General features: G+C 43.2%; 1 protein-coding gene across 5 annotated transcripts in view; it reads left to right on the top strand.

Moving 5' to 3' along the window:
• Positions 1–14,957, top strand: part of ripor1 (RHO family interacting cell polarization regulator 1) — a 267,095-nt gene that overhangs the window by 132,211 nt on the left and 119,927 nt on the right. The window contains exon 1 of one of the 5 annotated variants that reach the window (XM_059651644.1): positions 8,117–8,220. The exons of the other annotated variants lie outside the window; for them this stretch is intronic. The gene's annotated coding sequence lies outside the window, so the exon portion shown is untranslated. Of the gene's footprint in view, positions 1–8,116; positions 8,221–14,957 lie in introns of those variants that run through there. 5 annotated transcript variants of the gene reach the window in all.

Raw genomic sequence — 14,957 nt, 5'->3', positions numbered from 1 at the left:
CACCATGGGGTAGGTCTTCTGCCAGTGCTACATTTTGATCTAGTCTAGCCTCTAGCCAGACTAATGAAATGAGGCTGTTATCTTTAAAGTGTTCTAGTTTATTAGTAATTAGGCACAAGTGACACTAATACAAGCAATGTTATTACAGAGACTGAACAGAATGAAAATCCTTATTCTTTTGAGATCCTAACCTGTTCTTCCACTGGTTCCATGTGATATCTTCATCTGTTAAGGCACTGCCTAGTATTAGCTTTTGCAGACCATATACAACAGGTTGAACCTGAATTATGCAGCTCAAAAAGGTAATGCTGCTGCTTCATATAGATCTACTTCACACTCAGGAAGCATTTTTTTAAAATTAGCTTTTTCCAAATACAAAATAACCCTCAGCTTCAAGTTCTGCTAAAATTAAGCAAATTAATGCAGAGAAATGGTGCATTATCTTTCTGGAATCTGATGTTTCCTTCCTTAGCATGACAGTCATGAGCTGTGGAGAGGAACTGAAACAAGGTGCTGCCACTCTTTTCTGCTCCGATAATAAACGGTTCTTCACGTGCTCAACCGCAGCCCCATTTAGAAGTGCTATAGGATGACGAGGCATTTGCGTGGACTGAAAAAAAGGCTGCACTCGTAGAATCCCTGGTAGACAAACGGGTGGCTGGAAGAACACAGCAAGCCAACAGCATCTGGGGGAAAGGAGAATGTAATGTTTCAGGTATTTGGCAGCTGCAGCCCCCCCCCCCAAAAAAAACTTCTGCCTGCATTTCCCATGGCTAATCTACCTAGCCTGAGCACTATGGCCAAAACACCCAACCTGCACCTATTCTGATTTCGGGAGGAAACTGGTACACCCAGTGGAAACCTACACATGGGGAGAACTTCACGCAGTCAGCCACCCAAGGGTGGAATCGTACCTAGGTTTCTGGCGCTGTGAGGCAGCAGTTCTAACCACCATGCCACTCGGACGGCAACTTGTCAGCAATAAGAGTGTGAGCAGTGGAGCTCCAAGGCTTTGGTGACTGTCCAATAACTCTTGGCTTCTTGTTAGAGGAATGTCGGTCACAGCAACTGTAAAAGTTGAAGTCCAGCAACTGATGGAATTTTGTATTATTCAACATCACTTAGTACTTTTACCCCCAAAAGGACAGTGGTGCTGCATTCTCACTGTACATTGTGAGGGCACACCCACCCTGAGGTTTCTGCAGTGCTGGCCGTGGAAGCAGCATTGATTTTGAACTCTGTATCAAAGATAGTAGGAACTGCAGATGCTGGAGAATCCAAGATAACAAATTGTGGAGCTGCACAAACACAGCAGGCCAAGCAGCATTTTAGGAGCACAAGATGCTGCTTGGCTGCTGTGTTCATGCTGCTCCACACTTTGTTATGCCTTGATTTGAACTCTTCGGTCTTTCTCTGTTTCGATTGTACACCAAAGACATGACTTAAAAGCTTAACTCGGCTCACTGAACTGGTAGCACTGTACTAATCTGAGGCAGCAGGCCGCTGTGAAGTTAATGTGAACTAATAGTATTGTAAATATTATTCATTGATGAAATGGTCTGTTTTGCCTTTGAGTATGGAATTTGAATTAACTTAAGTTTCAAAGTTGCGCTACTGATTTTAATCGTCGCAGTTAGGCAAGCTGTACATCAAAATGCTTTTATCACAATACAAGCTGTACATCGAAATGCTTTTGTCACAATACAAGTTGATTATTGTCAGATGATGTTTCTGCTTGTCTAAATAGACTTCCCAGTTCCTCCAATGCCTCAATGAGCATAGCATCTTTCTATTAACCCATTCAAATTAAATCCTGGTAAACTTAATTTCCATCTAAAATTGGGTTGGGTTCAAAAATATAACTCTGAAATGCAAGGTGCCAGAAAGCTGCCATAGTAAATGGTATAGACATTAGCAGGGCCTGTGAATTCATATTTTAAATTTAGATTTTTGGTGAAGTGACTTGAATATATCTCTGTCTTACAGTGGAACAATATTTCCCGCATTGCTTTATTCATCTCTTGTATCTGTGTCAGGTGGACCTGGTCCCAAACTGATGCTATGATTCTGTGAAGGCAAAATTTGCCAAGTGTTGAACTTCTCCCCCATACCCCTCCAATGCATGCTCCCCCCCCCCGCCATCCCACCTCACGCATCCCTTGGATGGTGTGCCCAAGATGGCAAACTCTGGGAGTATAGTTTGAATATTTTAATGTTAAGCTTTTTATTTTCTTCTCTTTGAAATTTTTAAGTATGTAGGGGATTGTCCCATCCAATCAAATAAGGCTGAGTGAGGCTCCACATCAAACAACCCTTTAATACCGGCCTCTAATTTTCTGTTGGGGAAACAGAATTAGCGCAAACAGTCCTTCTTTTTGTTAGTTTTATGGTATGGAACAATTGTGACTGTGCGGTGGAAGCCGGCATACCTTCTGAGACCGGTCCATCCTTTTAAAGTTTACTGAACCACATCATTCTCCTCTTTCCATTGCAGCAGTTATACTGCTGATATCTAACCTGGAAAGCTTTGTCCAGTACTTGTGGAGATTTGAGTGTCTGAGCCACTGAAAATCTGAAGCCTGTCTTATTTCTGTCTCTTCCAAACTAGTTTTCTTTTATTTCAATACTTGTGATTTTCATTGAAGAATTTTGCTCAGGGATTTGTTCCCTCTTTACCCTCACTACCCTTTTTGGAGTTATCCTATCTGATTCGTAAAGCTTTGAATTGCATTTGTGGTGTCAACAGCTCTTGCAACATTACTAATGAACCTTTCTTGTTACGGTGTTAACAAAACCTAGGGCAAGTTTATTTTTATTCCAAGAATGACTTTAACCTCGTTTTTTTGCACTATGATGCACAACAAAAAAAATCCTAGGTTCACCACAGTTACAGTTCCTGGAAATAGTTTACAGAACTTGATGTCTGCTATATTACCCTGATGGAAACAGACTCCAACCAAATATTCTAAACTGGAATGTGGGCATACTTTGGGATGTTTGTGTCATCTTGACTGATGCTACCTTATCTAGTTGATGCTCTGTTGTTTTATATTTGCGCTGGAGATTGTGTGTGGTCCTGCACCTTGTGGCACAGAGGATTGAACTTGTCCTTTATTTTATTGAGGGTCACAGATTAGTGGAGTTACACACTAATGCACCATAAGAAAAGCAAGGACTCTCATTACTCAGCAGAGCATGAAAGAAAGAAAAGCCAAAGGATTTGTAGCAGCGGCTCAGTTAGCTTTTCTTTTCATCCAGAAGGTGCAGACTATGTATTTTACCTATGACTCCCAGAAGATGGAAATGACAAAATTTTTAATCTCAAGTTCTGTATGTATTAATTTAATGTGTTTCTGTGATCAAACCATGCACTGCAGACCGATATCAGCAACAGAGATCGAATGAATACTGAGAGGTATAGCATTCTGAATACGTAAGTCTCATGCTCATAACAGTTAGTTCTCAAGTCGTCTTTCAATATTATTTTGTTGTTAATGAAGTCATTGTTAACCGGTGGGGTAGTGTTTAGCCCCAGTGCACACTGCTCTAGAGTTGAGTTGTAGGTTGAGTCTGTGATGTCCCCAGTGTATGTTGGAGATCGGCGAGAAATTAATTGTTTCTCTGAAAGGCGCAAGGAAATGCTGAGAAGTAATTCTTGACATTGTTACTAATTGTTTGTGTGTCACAATACCCCCCAGTCGCATTGTGGTAATTAAGTTAGATATTGATGTTTATGTGATGCTTACCAGGTATCTTGATTGCAGTAAGAATTGCACTTTGAGTTCAACTGAGAAATGCCTTCAGTAATTCAGAAGGCTGTATAGAACCTCAGGAGAACAATGTGGGGGTTGGGGGGAGCAGGGAGTTTCCCTATTCTCCTCGTCCATATTTATCCTTGAATTTACATCACCACAAAACAAGTCTCATTTATTACAGAGATAATGGGAACTGCAGATGCTGGAGAATCCAAGACAACAAAATGTGAGGCTGGATGAACACAGCAGGCCAAGCAGCATCTCAGGAGCACAAAAGCTGACTTTTCAGGCCTAGACCCTTCATCAGAGAGGGGGATGGGGTCAGGGTTCTGGAATAAATAGGGAGAGCGGGGGAGGCGGACCGAAGATGGAGAGAAAAGAAGATGGGTGGAGAGAGTATAGGTGGGGAGGTGGGGAGGGGATAGGTCAGTCCAGGGAAGACGGACAGGTCAAGGAGGTGGGATGAGGTTAGTAGGTAGATGGGGGTGTGGCTTGGGGTGGGAGGAAGGGATGGGTGAGAGGAAGAACAGGTTAGGGAGGCAGAGACAGGTTGGACTGGTTTTGGGATGCAGTGGGTGGAGGGGAAGAGCTGGGCTGGTTGTGTGGTGCAGTGGGGGGAGGGGACGAACTGGGCTGGTTTAGGGATGCAGTTGGGGAAGGGGAGATTTTGAAACTGGTGAAGTCCACATTGATACCATTAGGCTGCAGGGTTCCCAGGCGGAATATGAGTTGCTGTTCCTGCAACCTTCAGGTGGCATCATTGTGGCACTGCAGGAGGCCCATGATGGACATGTCATCTAGAGAATGGGAGGGGGAGTGGAAATGGTTTGCGACTGGGAGGTGCAGTAGTTTGTTGCAAACTGAGCGGAGGTGTTCTGCAAAGCGGTCTCCAAGCCTCCGCTTGGTTTCCCCAATGTAGAGGAAGCCACACCGGGTACAGTGGATGCAGTATACCACATTGGCAGATGTGCAGGTGAACCTCTGTTTAATGTGGAATGTCATCTTGGGGCCTGGGATGGGGGTGAGGGAGGAGGTGTGGGGGCAAGTGTAGCATTTCCTGCGGTTGCAGGGGAAGGTGCCGGGTGTGGTGGGGTTGGAGGGCAGTGTGGAGCGAACAAGGGAGTCACGGAGAGAGTGGTCTCTCCGGAAAGCAGACATGGGTGGGGATGGAAAAATGTCTTGGGTGGTGGGGTCGGATTGTAGACGCCATCTACAATCCGACCCCACAACCCAAGACATTTTTCCATCCCCACCCCTGTCTGCTTTCCGGAGAGACCACTCTCTCCGTGACTCCCTTGTTCGCTCCACACTGCCCTCCAACCCCACCACACCCGGCACCTTCCCCTGCAACCGCAGGAAATGCTACACTTGCCCCCACACCTCCCCCCTCACCCCCATCCCAGGCCCCAAGATGACATTCCACATTGGCAGATGTGCAGGTGAACCTCTGCTTAATGTGGTACACTGCATCCACTGTACCCGGTGTGGCTACCTCTACATTGGGGAAGCCAAGCGGAGGCTTGGAGACCGCTTTGCAGAACACCTCCGCTCAGTTTGCAACAAACAACTGCACCTCCCAGTCGCAAACCATTTCCACTCCCCCTCCCATTCTTTAGATGACATGTCCATCATGGGCCTCCTGCAGTGCCACAATGATGCCACCTGAAGGTTGCAGGAACAGCAACTCATATTCCGCCTGGGAACCCTGCAGCCTAATGGTATCAATGTGGACTTCACCAGTTTCAAAATCTCCCCTTCCCCAACTGCATCCCTAAACCAGCCCAGTTCGTCCCCTCCCCCCACTGCACCACACAACCAGCCCAGCTCTTCCCCTCCACCCACTGCATCCCAAAACCAGTCCAACCTGTCTCTGCCTCCCTAACCTGTTCTTCCTCTCACCCATCCCTTCCTCCCACCCCCAAGCCACACCCCCAACTACCTACTAACCTCATCCCACCTCCTTGACCTGTCCGTCTTCCCTGGACTGACCTATCCCCTCCCCACCTATACTCTCTCCACCTATCTTCTTTTCTCTCCATCTTCGGTCCATCTCCCCTTCTCTCCCTATTTATTCCAGAACCCTCACCCCATCCCCCGCTCTGATGAAGGGTCTAGGCCCGAAACGTCAGCTTTTGTGCTCCTGAGATGCTGCTTGGCCTGCTGTGTTCATCCAGCCTCACATTTTGTTGTCTTATTTATTACAGGCTGGATCTAGCTGTGTTTGCCTAGATATAAACACTGATTAAGACCAGAGATTAAGACCTAATCCTTTTGAAGTCCAATCAGTTAACTTTAATTATTGAGGAATCTGATGTTCTTGTTCATGCTGCCAGTGGCTTTTTAATTAACGGGACCCAGCTTTTGGCTTTCATTTGATATCAATATTCTGGGAATCCTCAGTAATGAGGAAGCGCATACCAATGTGAGTTTTCTTTCTCATAAAACTGAAGTATAGATTTTGATTTCAAAATTTATGATGGATACACGGCAAATATCTGTAGATGTCCAAAGTTTTCAGTAGCTCAGTGTTTGTTTTATAGAATACAGCAGAATGTTACAAAGGTGCTTTGTACTTAATATTGCTTCGGGGAGTTATGTTTTGAAGGATTGTGGAAAGAAAAAATAATTAAGTTTTGTGATCAGACCTGGAGTTGTTTCTTTAAAAGAGGTTATTGAAAGTTGACTGCGGACATTGGAGATTTTTTTTTAAACAAGGATGTTTCAAAAATCTCTGAGAACTCATGACTGGTGATAACAGTTGCTTTGCTGAAGAGTCTGCTGGGACTGATTTGATTAGGACTAGGAGAAGTTTTGATTTTTATCTAGTTCAATTCCAGCGAAGCCTGACAGCCAGCAGAGTTGGACGAAAGCTTGCTAAGAATCCACTGCCCGTTTTGAAAAGAAAACCCTCTACATTACTTAAAAGTGAAACTATTTGTTCTTTTAAAAGCTTAGTTGAAGGGACACCTCAAGAATGCATTTCGTGAGCAAGACTTCAGAGACAACTGTGCATGGCCAGTGGCTTCACCACACGTGCCAAAACAGGGGACCAAGAGCCAAGAACATTCTCCACACTACCCCTTTGCCTTCAACAACAACCCACTGGCCAAAGTGTTTTTTTTCAGAAAACCAATCCTCTGCAAAGGAATTATTTGTGTGTTTTTGAGATATTTAGAGGGACAAACATTTTGACTTTTATTTTACTAACCTGAGGGTTAACCAGTTATTGCACCTTTTTTGAATAAGTCACAGTTTTTATAAACCTGTATTTGTTTGTTAAGAAATCTTGTATTGACAATCTGATATAGTTAAGATGTTTACTTAGATTTCCCAGTTACTAGGAAACCTTTTCATTTCATGTTGCAATAAATGGAGTAATGTGACCAGAGCAACTGTGCACTCCTCCAACCTCAGTCATACCAAGAGACACCCTCAACTATAACTGGTTGCTGCATTTGAACGTGCACTGATCCTGCTCCTCTGTCACTGTGAACTAGAGTAGCTCATTATAAAAGTTTGTGTGTATAGCTGAAGGCCATAAATTAACTTAGTAATATTTTTACGTATGAGTCTGAAATATTAACAACGCAATGGGATTCCTGATGACTCAGTAACTCCTCTGTGGTACAGTTGGCTCAGCTTTATGTAAAAGCATTGATCAGCGTTTCACATGACTAATTGTTCAACCAAGACTGGTTTAAAATGACACAATATAAAGGCGTTCATGTCCATGTGAAATGGTCTTGAGATTCTGAGTTAGAAATGGGATTTGTGCAAAATAGCTGTTATTGTAATGAAGCCCTGGAGGATGGTCTTTAGTAATGGAGACATTCTCTCTGAATCACTGGTTTCCTTCAGTATTGTATAATTGCTCGGGTAATGAATAATGATTAAATGAAAATAAGAGGCCTGTAATGAACGTTATAACCTGGGTGAACCCTGAAATGGCTTTTGGCCACTGTGATGATACACAAGACTGATAGACAATAATTGCCAAAGAAGAGCCTGAGAATATAAAAAGTTGGTTTCATTTGTTTCCCTACATCAGTTTCATTCCTATTTTTCTTCCCAGCTCTACTTCCAAAATAAATCTGCACATAGTACAACTGAAGATGTCCTTTTAATTCCACACAAAACTCCTTTGACTTTAAAGTTTGTGGTCCTTGCAGTGTTTTGTAAGATGTATAGCAGTTTCACTTAAATCATCTTGAAACCTAACTTCCAGTGGGGTGGTGTACTCTTGCTCATTCCCTGTGTGTTTTTTCTCATACAATAAAATTACGTTTCAGGAATGATTATTAGGAGCAACAGGAAGTGCATGATGTCAGTGTGGGAGGGATCCTTAAAGCTCTAAGGCTTGAGCTTCATTCGCATTTTATCTGAGTGGATAAGAACACACAAACTAGAACTGAATGATGTTGACTTAGACAGAACTGTTGAACCTTCAGCTTTTGTGGAATTGAAGGTAAATGTTCCATTTGTTGAATTTTACATTGTATGTTGTTGGCAGATTACAATTGAATGAATAGAGAAGAGCTGAGTGAATGTGGTCACAGCTTTTGTGATATTATGTTAATGAGAGTACAGTTCTCATTGGCAGACTGGGTTAAACTCTGGTTCATTCCTATAGTGTTCAAACTATCTGATGCTGTTGTTCAGGCTGTGCTGTGCCCCATCCTTTATTCCAGAGCTGCTTTAATGCTTTTCTTACCTGTAGCTAAACCTGTATCATTAGCCTCCTGAGTACCATTGCCTTTTCAAAACTATTGACTTTGTGAGACTGAGAACAATCTGGAGCTTTAACTGAGTTTTGAATGTTTTCTGTGAAGTATCATTCTGCAGTTTTGAAAGATTAGGTCAATGAATCACTTTATTGAGAAGTGGAATCTTTGAGAAACAGTACTCCCCTGGTACTGGATCACACAAGCAAAAGTCCTGTAGTTTGAGTTGGGTTCCCTTTGATTACAAAGACTGTTGTAAAATATGTGTGTGTGTGTGTGTGTGTGTGTGTGCGGGGGGGGGGGGGGGGTAGCCAATATCTCTGTGAATTTTGCCTGTGGATGTCAACTGTCTCTTTGCCACAGGGACATTACCACTGAGACCAAGACTGACATTCCTTGTGGATTTTCACTTGCTTGGTTCTGTTATTGGTCAGGGAGATGTGTATAATCTGGTCACTTTCTTTTATTTCTTTTTCTCTTTTCCTTACCAAAAGTGGCTGAAGCCAGTCTGTACTGTTCCAGCTGCAAGTTCTGTGCAGACATGGAATTGAACCCAAAGCCCGTCTGGTCCATATGATTCAGCAATTGCCTGGATCTACTCACCCAGCTGTGTGTGTATGATCACTCTCTTTGTATAAACAATAGGAAGAGCAAACTTCTTGTACAATCAGTCCAGTAGCTGAGATTTAATTAATGAAAATCACTCTTTAATGAGACAAAAGGCATTGAGCAACAGATGGATTGACTGTTGTTTGGCTGGGACCTGGTGACTTCCCCTCTCTCTTGATTTGGCCCATCTGTGAACAGTAGGTTTACTGGAATGATCTAGTTTCCTGACCACAACTTTCTGAGAATTGTTTGTGCACAGTTAGACAAAAGGACATGTGCCTATTCAAGAACATTTTCAGGGTAAAGCTTCCTAAGACTACATTTAATCACTTTGATTAATGGCAATAAGTGCGTGTATTGTTTAATTATGGAAGTGAACCAGATCAGAAAGATTTCAGCTTCGGTCCTGGTCTGTGCTGATATGTCAATCATAGTACCACAAGCATACGACTCTCTTCCACACAGAAATGGTGGCGCGATGGTGTACGACAGGGGTAACCCAGCAAAGTAACTTGAATAAATAATGTGCTTCCCTCATGCTGCTCAAGGTGAGCTCATTCTGCTCTGTCGATCCAAATCAGAGTACAATTCTTAATCCGAGGCCACGTTAACGGCTACATCAGCTTTTCGAACAGTACTGTTAAGAAACACTTTTACTGCCTGGTAAATTTCACAAGTGGCCATTCTTCATAGATGGCCCAGTACTTGAGAACTTTTCCAGTCAAACCAGTCTTCCTCTTGTCTAATGTCCACCTGCCTGCAGTTTAGAGAGTGAAGCTGTGCAGAGTTTAGAAGTACGAAGCCACGTTGGTTTCTCCCTCCCATTCACTGTACCCTCCAGTACCCTCACGATAAGCTGCTTAGATTTAAAACACAGGGTTGGGAGTCCCATGCTGGCATGGTGTGTGGACCTTGAACCTGCATTGCGCCAACCTGTGTGGCACAGTCGTGACTCGGTAATATCCTAAATGGGCTGAAGGTGATTTTGGTACCCAGTCAGGGGTGCTGAGTGTAACCAGGTGATTACTCAGCTAAGAAGGATGAAAGTGGAAGGTTTTTTAGAATGATTTAGTTTGGTGCCTGAAGGGCACCGTCAGCAAAGGCACATGGTAGGCATGTAAAGGTTTGCTGTTGCTCTGCCGAAGAGAGTAGGCCATCTTCCCAGACGTCCCCATCTTGAGCCCTGCATCACCAAACTATAGAGGTTCATTCACTTCAAAAATTGGTCCTCTTGCTGCCTGGCATAGTAACAAATTCAGCTTAATGGACCGTTTAATGGAGGTGAATGCGTTCCTTATTTTTGATCCCTGTTTGAAAATCACAGTGCATCCTGAAGGGTTGAAATCCAGAAATGCTGTCTGTGATTTTTTTTTAATCTCATCCGTACCTGATCCAAATCCCTCCAGCAATTGAAAACCCAGTATCAAGTTTCAAATCAGATTACTGATCCCACCTTTTACTGTCTGGCAGTTTAGAATGAGGTAGTAATCTGAAACTGTTCTAAATCTACGATGCCACCAGGCCCAAAATAATAGGCCATTTATCCAATCATATCTGCATTGCTGTTCTTTGAGATCGGATAATCCTCAATTCCATTACCACTTCGTTCCCATAATTCTTAATTCCTTTTCTAGTTTAAAAAAAAATCTTGAGTTAACCTTAAATGTACTGAACAACTCGGCCTTCTGTCCTAATGAGCAGAACCATTGGAGGAATTTGCATTGCTGTGTTTACCAGTGACCAGTCAAGGCAAACGGTGCCGTGATGTTTCAGTTGTTCAGCAGAGTGGAAAGTCTATAATAATTGCTATTTGATTTCATTTTGTTCCCAAATGCCGCCAATTTATCAGTGTCATGAGAGGACAGTATGCTTAGGCATATTCTAACGGTTGCTCTGAAATGTATTTTTTAAAAAAGAAGCGCCTGTATTTTTTAAAAACAAAATCCTTTGGGGATTGAGTGCTGTTTCTTGGTGGCTGTTTTGAAATAGTCAGGATCAACGTTTATTTCGTCCATTTGGTGAAGGGAAATGGGGTCACCTTTTGGCATGTAGTTTCAAGGTTTATTGCTGGATACCCTTGTATTATTAAAGAGCTGGGAAGTAACTTCTAAGTGAAGATAGATTCTGGGTTGTCATTTTTTTGCTGTGCCATAGTCGCGTGCAAGTAACAATACATCAGTGCACCACCAGTGAAAAGAACAATTGAAGCTCCAGCATTTTGAGTGTGAAATCATATTATTTCTAATGATGGGATCAGAAAATATGACTTTAATCCCCTAGGTGTTTGTTTAATATGGATGATGTATTTAAATTAACAAAGGATTGAAAATGCTTTCTGTTCAATGGATGAATGCTGACTAATTTGAAGTTCAGTGGTATTGCTTTGAAGACCACACTTGGGGAAGGGATGCTTGGATCACTTGTGTGTAGCCTCATTTCTTTCTCTTCCCACCCACCCACCCCCCCCCGGTACCACCCACTCCCAGTTGGACAAAATATCACAATTCTTATCCAACCATCACTGTACATTTGATTAAAGCTTACTGTTTTACTGAGTGCTATTTTATTCTTTGCTCTGCATGTTTATATGCTCTTTGTCTGAAGAATAATGAGCTGTTTGCTACTTTCTTTGTCATCTAGGGGCCAGATTGTTTCCTTCAGTGAAACAGGGATCCTTTTGTTGTTCTCCCTGTTGGCTGCACTTGAATAGATATAAATAAGCGGACTGGAGATGATACACAATGGTAATTTCCTAGTGTCCACAGAGAGTTATGTTTTTGGGGCTAATCCAGGCTGCAAATTTATTTTTGTCTCTGGCCCCCCTCCCCAGTTATGACCGATGGATCAGGTGCAACACGTAATGGTTACATTCTTTCAACAGTTCCTTAGAGTCCTGCTGTGAGCGTAACCTAGCCCATGTTCAAATTGACTTTCCAGAGAGTAGGGTGCATGAGACCTGGATATCCTTGATTAAATTGACCTGTTTAGCGACTTTTATATAAAAGTCTTAAATTGATCAATCGTGTATGTATAGAGTCAGCAAAAGCTGTTAACATTAGCCTCATCATGTATTGCATATGAATGGTGAAAACTGGGGTAGGTAGCAGAAATAACAAAGTGTGGAGCTGGATGAACACAGCAGGCCAAGCAGCATCTCGGGAGCACAAAAGCTGACGTTTCGGGCCTAGACCTTACATCAGAGAGGGGGGATGGGGAGAGGGAACTGGAATAAATAGGGGGAGAGGGGAGTATAGGTGGGGAGGTAGGGAGGGGATAGGTCAGTCCAGGGAAGACGGACAGGTCAAGGAGGTGGGATGAGGTTAGTAGGTAGGAAATGGAGGTGCAGCTTGGGGTGGGAGGAAGGGATGGGTGAGAGGAAGAACAGGTTAGGGAGGCAGAGACAAACTGGGCTGGTTTTGGGATGCAGTGGGGTAAGGGGAGATTTTGAAGCAGGTGAAGTCCACATTGATACCATTGGGCTGCATGGTTCCCAAGCGGAATATGAGTTGCTGTTCCTGCAACCTTTGGGTGGCATCATTGTGGCACTGTAGGAGGAGGCCCATGATGGACATGTTGTCTGAGGAATGCGAGGGGGAGTTAAAATGGTTCGTGACTGGGCGTTGCAGTTGTTTGTTGCGAACCGAGCAGAGGGATTCTGCAAAGCGGTCCCCAAGCCTCCGCTTGGTTTCCCCAATGTAGAGGAAGCCACACCGGGTACAATGGATACAGTATACCACATTGGCAGATGTGCGGGTGAACATCTGCTTAATGTGGAATGTCATCTTGGGGCCTGGGATGGGGGTGAGGGAGGTGGTGTGGGGGAAAGTGTAGCACTTCCTGCGGTTGCAGGGGAAGGTGCCAGGTGCGGTGGGGTTGGAGGGGAGTTTGGAGCGGACAAGGGAGTCACGGAGAGAGTGGTCTGGTTGGGGCGGTGGCAGGGTGTGAGGGATGTGTTGCGGGAAATGCGGAAGATGCGTTCAAGGGCGTTCTCGACCACTGCGGGGGGAAAGTTGTGGTCCTTGAAGAACGTGAACATCTGGGATGTGCGGGAGTGGAATGCCTCATCCTGGGGGTTTGTTGCAGCAACATCTATGATTATATCACATTGCTAAAATAATAAAACACGAGACTTAAAAACAAAATTTGCCACCAGGTTGCATGAGCGATTATTGGAGATGATCCAAAGCTTAATCAACGATTAATGAGAAAAGAGAAGTAGAGGCAGAAAGGTTGTACAAAGCACACTTCGGGGAGTAAAGGCTAACGCCTTCCCTGAAGCTGGGGGCCTATGTCCTACAAGTTCTTGCATTGATACTGAATGCATTGGTTGTAGTCTTCCAAAATTCTCAATTCTCAAAAAGACCGCATGTGTTATAAAACTGCAAATCTAACAATAGTACTCAAAAAAAGGTACAGAAGGCAGGGAATAAAAAGGCCAGAAAGCTTCTCATGTGTAATGTTACAATCCATTATTAAGGAACTAGGTGTAGGGTATTTACTACTAAATTATAATATAATCAGGCAGAGTCAACCCAACATTTTGAGAAAAGGAACACATTTGACAAACATCTTGGAGTTCTTTTGAGGAGGTAGCAAATGGGGTGGATAGTGGGGTATCTTCAGGTGCAGCGTATTTAGTGTATTTGCAAAAAAAAATTCAGTATTAAGATGTTATTAAGACAAGCTCATTATTACCATGGGTATTAGATTGGCTAACCTGACAGCAGACAGGATTGAATTAAATGCTTAATTTCAGAAGAGCAAACTAACTAGCAGACAGCCATGAATCAGTGCTGGGGCCCCAACTGCATACAATCAGAATTATTAATTTGTTTGTTTTTTTCTCCATCCGTAGTGCTAATAAATATGTTGGTTGGAAAGTGAGGAGATGCAAATAGTCTGTAAAAGGATAAAGATAGGATTGCCCACTCATTTTAACTTGAGTGCAATATGTTGTTGTTCACCTTGTTAAGAAGAACAGAAAAGCAAAATATTTAAGTCAAGGAAGACTACAAGTTGCCTCAGTGCAAAGAGATATGAATGTCCACATATGTCAAGCATAGCCTACATTTAGGTACAATGAGCAATATGGAAGGCATGTTGAATCTCGTTGTTTATTGCACGGGGTTTGGATGAAAATAGGGACCTTTTTATGACTCTACAGCGGATTACCAAGATCAGCATGGAGTGGTGAGAGCAGTTTTGGCCGTCATATTTAAGGGAGGAAAATACCTCAACTGGAGGCAATTCAGAGAAGACCCTCTAGGTTGATTCCAGGATGAGGCACTTCTTGATGAAGTAAGTTTGAGCAGGTTAGTCTTATGCTTTGGAGCTTGCAAGAATAAGGTAATCTTACTGAAACACAAAATTCTGAGGGGACTTGACATAGTAGATATTGAGAGGTTTTTCCCCTTCATATCTAAAGTACGTTGTCGCCACTTAAGGTGGAGATGAGGAGTTTCTTCTTAAGACGGTCATGGGTCTTTGGAATTTTGTGCGTCAGTGTGCACTGGAGGCTGAGTCATTGAATGTATTCAGGATTGAGAGAACTATTTCCAGCAAGCCAAAGATGTATCCTGGCAATTTCAGCAGTGTTTCCGTAACCATATCCTGCCGTTACCACTGACCAATCTCCTGTAGCAGGTTTTTTATTGAAGTCTCTACAGGCGATGCCCAGGATTTTACGTAAGCTGTGCTGATGAATGCCTTTTAACTGACATGATAGCTTTGCTATCCTTCATTCCTCACTGCCATAAATTGTAATTGGTGCTACTGTTAAGACCAAAACTGGAGAGTTGCATTTTCGCTCTAGTCCCATCAGTTCCTGAGTTCCAACATAAAAATACTTCTTCCAGTCATCAAGATCACTAAG

This window comes from Stegostoma tigrinum, chromosome 16, assembly GCF_030684315.1.
Source record: "Stegostoma tigrinum isolate sSteTig4 chromosome 16, sSteTig4.hap1, whole genome shotgun sequence".
Taxonomy (NCBI): Eukaryota; Metazoa; Chordata; class Chondrichthyes; order Orectolobiformes; family Stegostomatidae; genus Stegostoma; species Stegostoma tigrinum.
Note: the sequence above shows the minus strand (reverse complement) of the source record. Positions and strands in the feature narration are given on the sequence as shown.